This window comes from Neodiprion pinetum, chromosome 3 (assembly GCF_021155775.2).
Source record: "Neodiprion pinetum isolate iyNeoPine1 chromosome 3, iyNeoPine1.2, whole genome shotgun sequence".
NCBI classification, from domain to species: domain Eukaryota; kingdom Metazoa; phylum Arthropoda; class Insecta; order Hymenoptera; family Diprionidae; genus Neodiprion; species Neodiprion pinetum.
Window position 1 is genome coordinate 26,070,148 of NC_060234.1, and position 10,549 is coordinate 26,080,696.

Below are 10,549 nucleotides of genomic sequence, written 5' to 3' on the forward strand. Positions count from 1 at the left end.
ATCAAACTATAATCTTGCGAATTCAGTAACATTTAAGATAGTGTTACTCGATATATTATATTCCGGTGAAATCAATAATGTACAAATGTTTCCGAGCGTGAAGTGCGAGTTGACATCTGTCAATTTCTGGAACGCATAGGTGCGTGTGTCGTGTAAGTATATCGGGAAAATCTGTTTCGTGTATTTCTATGTATCTTAAGCTTTCCCGGCACGTGTTTGTAAATATATTGTCTAATATCTGTGACGTGTGTAACATTGAGTGAGCGTGAGAGTGAGTGTATTTAATTCGCCACGTCTCTGAGTTGGTACAATTTATCAACCCATGATCTCGCATTTCACATTTTTCTTATGCTTATCCTTGGTCCGATTAAATAATTTTTATTTTTACCAAACGACAAGGTAGCATATTAAATGTACAATCTTGCTTTTCCCAACCCTGAAAGGACCTTTTCAGTGACGTAATACCGAACTCTTAGATTCTTATCGCGGAACCGTGAAAGCTTGGGCTTGAGCTTCCACCTGTACCTGAGCTTGCCTCTCCCCTTGCTGCCTCATTTCTTTGAGCTTTTATTCCAACAATCTCTTAAACTTCTTGTTATTCCAAATTTCCTGCCACCCGTTTTTCTCGTCTTCGTTATTGCCCCACAACTCGTACCGTTCTTCTTTCTTTGAACTCCTCTGCTCCTCCTCCAAAAGCTCAGCATTATCTGAGTGAGCGTTGTGATTATGTTTGACGTTATAATTATCCTCGGCGTTCATACTTATCTGCTAGTTGTAAGTAATGATCGGGGCGGGACCAAGCAGAAATTCCGGCAAAAAGGTGACTCGATGTCTCCGGGATGTTGTGACGACGGACGTTCGTGATCGCGACCAGAATTCCGGGGGACTCTTGAGCAAGATTCAACTTCTACCCAACATCTCCGCTCAGAGTTAACTTGGCGTTAGCGTTTGCGTGGTAATATGGTGCAGAAATACCATTGTTGAAAAGCTCATTAAACTCTGGAACTGAATTTGGCTCACGAGGCTGCAACGCAGTGTTGGGGTTGCCATTTAAATGGACATTCTGATTTACATTCGCGTTTAAATTTTTGTTTGCACTTACTTCAGAGACATGAATTACGTTGGAATCAGAACTTGGCAACCTTCTATGTTCCGAGTTTGGTCGACCGATCCAAGCTAGTGAAGCTAACGTCGAAAAAAAATTAGTGTTTGGTTCCTCGTTTGACTGTTTTCGTAAAAGTTTGAATTCAAGCTTAGATTTGCATTAGCTTGCAAGCTGGCGACATAATTTACATTCGATTTAGAACTTTGGAGCTTTTGGAGGAATTGCCGTTCCAATCGCGATCCTTTGAGCGAAATGACATTATGCGATTGGCTTCGTAGCAGAATCGCTTTTTGCATGAAAATTGATTCAAGTTCTGCCATTGGCAGAGGAAATGGTCGCTGATATCCAACGTCGGGATTTTTATCCCAATTCCAATTATGATTCACATTTGCGTCTGAGTCATCATTGGGATTGACGTTCGTGTTATGATTTATGTTCAATTCTGCATTAACATTTGCTTTTGAGATTCTTTTTTCACCGATATTCCATACGTTGCTGTTATCGTTCATTTCAAGTCTCCTTTCCTTCGACGAGAAAATTGCGTTTGATATCGCTCTTCACATTCAAATTAGTGTGAACCTTGATGTTTCTATTTGTATCGGCATTCCTCCTTAATTCTTGACGTTTGTCCGTCTCGGCCGGAGATGAAAGTGCTGGTATTTCCGGGCGTTGAGAAGGTATTGCAACAGGTTGAGATTCAACAGGTTTAATAACTTGAGAAGCATGCTGCTCAAACCCTCATGCAACAAGGTGATCTGCATTATTGTTCACTTCTAAATTGTGGTCAACATTGCTATTGATATTATGATTTTGTGAACCTCGAGATGACGCGGGCGTCGTCGACAGAATTTCTTTCGATACGGGCTTTGGCAGCGTTGCGTCTGTTCTATGTTCTTGGATTAGTACATCTAAACTTGGACCTGGTTTTTGAAGCGTATTTAAATGTTCGTTGCGATTGATGTTACCATTGCTATGTCAATTGACATACTCTGTTATAAAAAGGGTAATAATTTCCAGGTGAATTCGCGTTCTGATCAATACTTCTGTCGCTATCAACGTTTACAATGCTGTTAACATTTTGATTGGCGTTTTTGTTCACGTTTATAATTTTCATATCATCTACAACGTCATTCGTTTCGGGAACCAGAATAATTAGCTTCGGTATTCCTTTAGTCGGTTCAAACGGAGATGCGAATTGATTGGTCGGTATTTTCGAAACCTCATTTTTCATGTTATTTTTCGTGTCGTTACCAATGCTTAGGTTTCGCTTGTTATTCAGGTTTTTTAGAGTCGGTACCCTTGACATTGTGGTCTCTCTCATTTACAATCCATTTTCGATTGTATTAGTACTTGTATTCTGATTCAGGTTAGAGTTCACATTAGCGTTTGGATTCCTCTGATTTTGGGATGGTATCTCACGACACCTCGTAACATCATGGGCCTTGTGTCAACGATGACGGCATCTCGTCGTCAGGTTTTAGGGCTCTAGAGATTGGGGTTGACGTTACTATCAATGTTTACGTTCATGTTTTGCTAAAAGCGTTCGATGGCTTGCTCCCGCGTTGTTTCCCAACTTGGCTGCATAATAGTAGGCTCGTCGACTTGAAGGGTAGTTCCCTCGACTTGGGGCACACTCGTCTTCGTCAATTCATCAGTTTCCAGTTACTTTCTCGATTGTATCGGTAATCGCGTATTGCGGTCAACGTCATTATTATAATTTTCGTTGATATTTGAAACTGCATTCACCTTTGTATTCGTATTTATATTTTCGTGAGCATTACTCATGTCCGGCTGCCCTGCAAACTTTGACATTGGTAATGTAACATGTTGTTGAACATTCGGAAGCAGCGTTGTTCAACTTACAGTTTCGCCGTTAAAATTGACATTTTTATTTAAATTCATGTCACTAAATATTCACTATGTGATGAACATTGCTGCTTCGAAAATTATTCAATATTTTCAATATTTCCCTTTCCCATTCTTCATTCTCATTAACCAGTTTTGACTGCATCTCAACTATATGATTTGATCAATTGCGATTAACAAGGGCGGCGGACGTTTTTTCGACACTCACATCAGGCTTTGTTGTCGATAGTTCTGAAAGTGGTGCGCATTCTTGCACAGCATTAGGCTCAGGATCTTCTATGGATTCTGGAGCTAAGATTTCTGGGGCTTCGTTGATTGCTTTGCGAATTGCTTCTTCGGATACTTATTCCGAGCTGTCTGGCACCTCTTCCTCTCCTTTTTCTTCTTCAAGAACTATGTACTTAGTCAACTCAGGGTCAAGGTTTGATATTTGTTCAATCTGGGTCCGAGTGGGGTGGTAAAATTTCAGGTCCAAGCATATCGCGATAATATTCATCAAAGTCTGAAACTGACAAAGTACTTTCTGATGTCTCGAGCAAATCAGCATCACCACCCAAGACCTTATAATCCGGAGTGACATAATTTTCGGGTGAATAAATTACTCTGTACAACAAAAAAAAGGTTCACAATTACGTTTGCAGACTAGCTTTACTTTGAGCTCTTGCGAAGGGTTTTCCCTACAATTCACCCTGCCAGGTATGCATATTTGCTTACAGCCACTTCAAGGGGCGTGACAAATCGGTCCTTCTATTTTGCATATCAGTTACGGTCTCCTGAAAATTCTGTGACATCTACGCGTCGATCTCATGAGTTTTTGTAGGCCTTGGATCATTACGCCACCTTCGATGCGAACGATCGGATTAAGCTATGTTCGAAGTAGTTCAGGGCTCCAGGCGACAAGCGACTCGTCAAATTGATCAGGACTCCGTCAACTGCGTTCTTCAACGTTATCGTAATCGATGTAGGAATGCCACCACTCGATTTCAAACTCCGGATCTCCTTCGGGTACGTCCAATAGGCACTCCAGGAAGTGATATGGACATGGAAACGGAAGACGACAGCCAGGAGGGATAGGGATACAAATTGGGTGACAAAGGGGGAACAGAATTGGGGCAAGGTGTAGTCGGGCCATTATTCATAACGTTGTGATTCACCTTAGACTTGTTCTCCATGCTTTGTATAGATTCCATCAGTTTGCCGTTGAAGTGTGGCCGGGTTTTTTTTTTGATTGGGTATTATACAATCGAACGCAGAACGGACGCATAGTTCTCAGTTATACCCTAGTTTGAATTCTCACCAATTGCATCTTCTTCTATTTCTTCGAGTGCTCCGATATCGCTAACTTCGTAAGTATTACCCAGAGTATTTCTCATCAAATTTCGAAATTTAAGCCTCGAGTCGTTAGTGCTAAGTCATATAAATTTATTATCGATGTAACATTTTTATTTACATGCAAGTTATTGACACAAAGATTGTGAAAATCAAAATCCGAGGTATCGTGGTAGAAAAAAAATTTGGTAAATTTATTGCTCTAAATGTCATTCCCTCACCTTGTCCCTTAGTCCGAGAACAATAATGAAAAAGCTGTTCATCTCAAATAAAAAAAATATTCTTATTGATTAAATATTGCTAAAATATTCGAATATGAGTGTTAATTGTATGTAAAAACTTTTATTTCACCAAGCCAAATACATAAAACGGATAATTAATTTTAAACATATGGCCCGCAAAATAAAATCATTCCCTCACCGTGTTACTAATATTCGATTTATGATCGCATCGGATGAGATTTGTGAACGCCGCCTTAAGTGTTTAAAACTTGGCAACACTCCTAACATGTTTGTGTGGTGGTTTTTTTTTAACACTAAAATGAGTTTGTGCAAAAAAAGTATTTGGTTGAAATTATTTAAAAGTTACATTTTTCTTCGTCATTACATCACTCTACGTATATAAAGGTAAATCAGTATATATGCATATGTTTTAAGTTTTTTTTTATTACGTTTTGGGAAGTGAAATGCATGCACAAAATGCTAAATGGTTTCTGTAACTTTTGTTTGAGTTCGTCATTCCTTCACGGTCATTTCAGCATTATATTTAAGAGCGAGGGGGATGACGATTGTATGAGGGCATGATTTATGCAATATTGTATATTAATAACTTTATATAAAATTGTCGTCTGGACTTCTTTATTGTTTCTCTTCAGCTTAGATAACATGTTTTTTAATTTTGAACAGATATATAGGGGAAAAAATGGCAAGACGAAAGAAGTTTTCCCTAATTTTATAATTATGTCAAACCTATTTTTCTATATGTTATAAACAAAAATATGGAAGATCATTACTTTTAAATAGACCTTATTTAGTCAAACTTTGGATTCCTGCGATAAAAAATGTTTTGCAAAAAGTTTTGATAAAATTTCGAAATTGATGAGAAATATCCTTCTATCTATTGAGCAGTCGTGGCTTGTGCTAACCATCTTTTGATCAATCTTTGCACCTGTCAACTTCGGAGGTGTCGCTTTTCGCAATTTGAAATCAGACTCCGTCGCCTTGTCAGGTAACTCGATTCGTCGGTTGTCCTTGAAACAAAATCACGCTTTGTCGATTCCTTGAAATCGAGAAATTGCTTCATAAAAATCGGTTCTATTGTACTTTGAACATTAGATCCAATTTCACTAGCCTCAGATTCGGCTTCGCCCCTTAATTGAGGCTCTGGTGATGACGGCGGCAGTTCATCGTCAAGAACGACGGTTTCCTCTCCTCCGGGAAAAGAGTCGTTAGCCTTCAGTACCGCTTCCAAGTCCACTCGTTTTTGCTGATCTTGCTTTGCGTTCGAGGGTTTCTCAGTCCCGGGGGAGAATTCAGTCCTTGGCCTGTTTCCGGTCGGCTTCGTCGAAGCATTTCGAATATTGTTACAGGTATCTTCACTCCACTGCTTCATTCTTGCTCCATCAATATTATTCATTCGTCCGGTTGTCAGAGAACCATTGTCGTTCGAAATTTGATCAAACATATTCTCGTTAAGGGGAGATGTCAGCAATGGCTGATCATAGTCGTCGTTCCAATCGAGCGGTCGTGAATTTAGATCCTAACGGCGCGCTAGGCAAATATCACATCATATCATACATTACATACATAGTATTAAAGTTCGAAACCAAATTTTGGATGTTCGGATGTCGGATGTTCAGTAAGTGAGATCACCCAAATTTTTTTTCTCTCTGACGTCATCGATCTATAGTACCTAATCAGCTAGCCGAATTCCTCAGTTTGGAAACAACCGCGCAGTAGAGCGGACGGATGAGAATCGCGCTCCGCAAATTTCGAGTACCGGGTTCTCAACCTCCCGGATCCCGCGCTTCGGGTCCGCTACGTATTTCGAGTACCGGGTTCTCTACCTCCTGGATCCTGCGCTCCGGGTCCGCTTCCTCGTGCACCTCGAGTTCCAGGACAAGCGCTCCGTAGTTTTCGCGCTCCGGGTCCACTACTTGCTGAAACTCGGCTTCCAGGGCAAGCGCTCCGTATTTTCTGCGCTCCAGGTCCGCTACCTGGTAACTTTTGACCTTCAAGACTAATTTTCCGTAGTTCTAGCTGTCCAGGTCCTCCACCTGGTGGATCTCGACCTCCAGGATTTGCGCCCCGTAGTTTTGGCTGTCCAGGTCCTTGACTTGGTGACGTTAGACCTTTACGAGTAATTTTCTGTGGGTCCTGCGCTCCAGGTCCGCTATTCTTCACTGATAGTACACTACGTAAAAATTATGAATTTGATTAATTGCTGTGAATTTTTTATATTCAAAGCTTTTATCTGACACATCGTAATCGGTACAATCTGATACTCAATTCGCGATACGAGATTGGTGACGTAAGTTTCTCGCGTAGAATCGATTTTGTTTTCGTTACGTAACGACGTAACACGCGTTTGTCTCACAACCGGTAATATATATTTCTTCAAGGCGAAAAAGCAATCACCGCGTTATTGGTCCGGTGATAATCCGGTCAGTCGTAGCTATCTTGCTTCATCGACTCGGACGGTGAGTGTAATTGAAATTTAGACGCGGCAATCAGCAGCAGATCCAGAGTGGGCATAGACACAAGTTTCTGTGAATTTAATCCTCCTTTCAATAATCGTTGAATCTTAGCGTGAAGATAAAGAGTCCGCGAAAGTGATCAAATCGATGATTATATTATCAGCGCACTAGCCGATGTAACCGAAAATAATTCAAGGGATTATTTCACTAAAGCTTCGGAATAACGAAGCATAAATAATCAGAGAAAATTTTGAAAAACAGATCCGCGTATTTACCAAGGCGAGAGTAGCCAAAGTGAGAAAACTCAAATCTATCAAATTCTACTTACCGCAAGTCAATTCGAGTCGAAGGTGCGAGTGTTGCTAACGATATAAGTGCCGCTTTTATTGGTACATTCACGGGGTTATTAGCCATGCCGCATTCCGGCCCCTTAATCGACTGTCGCTTATCGCCCCTTCAGACTCTTTCTCTCTATTCAATACCCCTTTGTGCAGTGTTAATTTCGAAGAGTGCGGACTGCTGACGTGCCGCTTCTTAATTCTTACGCGAAAAGTCATTCTTATAAAAATAAGGATTTCTATTACGGATCGATATTGTTCACCTAAGTCGCGGTACCGATCGTAGCTTTTATTTATTTTCCTCGCCAGCTGCTTCTTATTTTGTCTTTTATTTCTCCGGCGTTTTCAGCCGAGAGTCGTCAGGATTCCAAACAAATCAGCAGCCAGCTCTTATCTTCATTCGTCCTCGCACTAAAAATAATGAAACTGCACGTCTCCATCTTATACACGATGTCCTTCGCTACGGGTCTTTGTGTTCATCTGGCCTTTAATACGAGGACAGAATTTTACTCCATAGATTATTTACATATTTACATTAATTGAAATACAAAATATTAACACGAAATTGATTAACATTTCAAAATTTTTTTCAATCAGTCAATTGCGTTATTTTTCATTCCCCCTGTAGAGGTGTGAAAGTGTAAAAGAACTTTGGCCGCGCGTAGGTATATCGGGATGAAAATAACGTTCCTAAGACCATTTGTTCCTTCCGTTTATACACGTCAAGTTATATGAAGACTCTGAAAAGGAGGGGAACGGTATTGCCTTTCGTTCGCGTCGGGAAAAATAAGATTTAGAGTTTTCACGGTTGATATACGTAGGGTGTAAGCCCCATATGTATACCTCGTGCGTATCTCTTTAATACTAAAAGCTTTTTTAAAAACGAAATGTGAGTCCGAATAGCAGTATTTCATCCCCGACCAACACATGAGGAAGGTTATTTTCCAACGGTTGAAAAGTTTTGCTGACATTTCAGCGGACGTAAGAGAGTCACAGGACTGCTCAACTTTGCATTTGTCATTATCTCGTGTACCGTACATAATTCGAATCAAATTGTATGTTTCCAATGTTTGATTTAAGATTCGTATAATATTGATATTACTCGCCGTTCATCTCTGCCAAATTGGTTGCAATGAATGTAAAAATTGAATATTCGCGAAGGCGACTCATCAACGTACTACAGCATACGTTGGTAACATTGAAAACTTTTTAGAAAGCTTTGGCTCTAGTCAGAAGTAAACCATTACAGTCTAGTTTTCAGTGACACTTAAAAGTAGCAGCATAGTCAACAATTCCTTAGACTGAATGAATACGTATGTTTTCACCATAATTCTCTCGCGATTGATCGTTAATGCGTTTTTAAATTTTGGAAACATTAAAGACCGTCAGAGCATTGCCTTACTTCAATAGTTACTTCATATCAGCAACTATACAGCTTGAGAGATGGTTTCTAGGTGGATGAAGCCCAGGAATCGAGGATCCAGTCCCTATAGTCTAAATTTTTCATGACGCGATTGGTCGTTTTCGGTTCATATATCCTCGATCGAGAACATATAATGGGTCGAATATATTTGTATTACTAACTAACAAACTGTATGGCAATATCGCCATAGAGGCTCGGGTTAATAGTCGGGACCACGACACTCGATGAGCTTCGCATCGTGGTAGGTAATCAACGGTAATCAGTGTGTCTAAAATTTGTTGCAATATCGTTCGAAAAACTTTGTTGAAATTGTCGGTACATATATTCACTGCGCGTGAGTGTAATTCTTTGTTTTTCTCCTTCTTGGCCTTCGTTCTGTACAATCAGTGGAACTTTTGACGGTGAAATAGGGGATGGTCTAAGCGCGTGAGCGAATAATAAGAGGGTTCGCATTCGAGTAGAAATGTGATTGAAGAGGGGAGGGAAAGGGACGAAAGCGTAAACGTCATAATCTGTAGTCAGACGCGACTTGAATAACGCTGGCTTTCGATTCTCCCCGCAAGTATTGCTCTGCTACTCCCAGGACTCTTTCAGGTTACGAGGTGCGAGGATAATTCAACCCCTAGGCGACCGACTCAGCGATAGAAGTGCCGAGAAGCGTCGGGTAAAGGTAAAAACCGAAAATTGATCGAACCCATTTTCACGGTTGAAAGCCGGGAAATGCGGAGGCACCGCCAAGCATTGCGACATTGTATCATTTGTTTGTTGATTCGGTGATACTTTCCATTTAAACGCAGCGTTATTCACACTCGAGACAACTAAGTTTCCCTATTTATTGCTAAGTTTCAGCGATGCTAAACGAAATGACATCCAAATTTGTTTAGTTTGGCTTCATCCTATTCTGGAAAATCAGTTTATAAACAATTTTTCGACACAGTTTTTCAACCACCCATCGTAATTATACTCAATGAATTGTAGGTACTATTTTTCATAGACGGTATGTAATTTAAATCTTTCTTGTTCACTTTCGCATTTAAAACGGTCAGATCGGACAGATATTGATGGGTGGTTCGACTCCGCGCTGTCTGTCTCTTAAACGGAGAGCGAAGTAGTTAAAAAAGCCTGGAAGCTCCCGGTACGGGCAATCAATGTTCCATGCAATCAACTGACTCACTCCCATTCGCAGGCACGTACGAAAATTTCTTTTTACATATCTGAACCCGACTGGTTGTAATTTCATGCGGATATCAATAATCGAAGATTGACGATTGAACAGGCACTTTCGTGTCTGTCGCATCAGCACGCACGCAAAGTTATCATCTATCTTCGAAATTATTCCAAATCGTTGGATCTTTTTCACATGGAAAATGCTCGAGGTATACCTCAACGATTTTCTTCATTCTTTCATTTCTTTCCGTATCAATTTTCCCTCGTAACGTATTTCTTGATTACTAATTCTTTTCTGGTTATACAAGGCACGAATCTCAAGAAATTTCTATCTGTCGTTTTCACGGATAACCATGAATATTAGCACAAGGGAAACAGCTGGAACATGAATCTAGACGTCAGACGCGTGGGAAAATGTATTGCTCACTTTTACTGCACGACGTGTACCAGTTAAACTCCTGGAAGTCGTATAAATATTTACATGCCCGATAATATCGCGAGTGATGCCGATGCGCCGTGTAACATGAAAAATTCTTGAATATTATATTCCGATGAAAATGATTTAGGCGAAAATTGTTTACGATTAGCTGATGGAATAATTCACATATTTTTTTGTAGTTGGATAA

General features: G+C 40.3%; 1 protein-coding gene across 4 annotated transcripts in view; it reads right to left on the reverse strand.

Moving 5' to 3' along the window:
• The window catches only part of LOC124215635 (tachykinin-like peptides receptor 99D), a 130,643-nt gene that overhangs the window by 49,643 nt on the left and 70,451 nt on the right, over nucleotides 1–10,549 (reverse strand). The gene's annotated exons all lie outside the window — the stretch shown is intronic.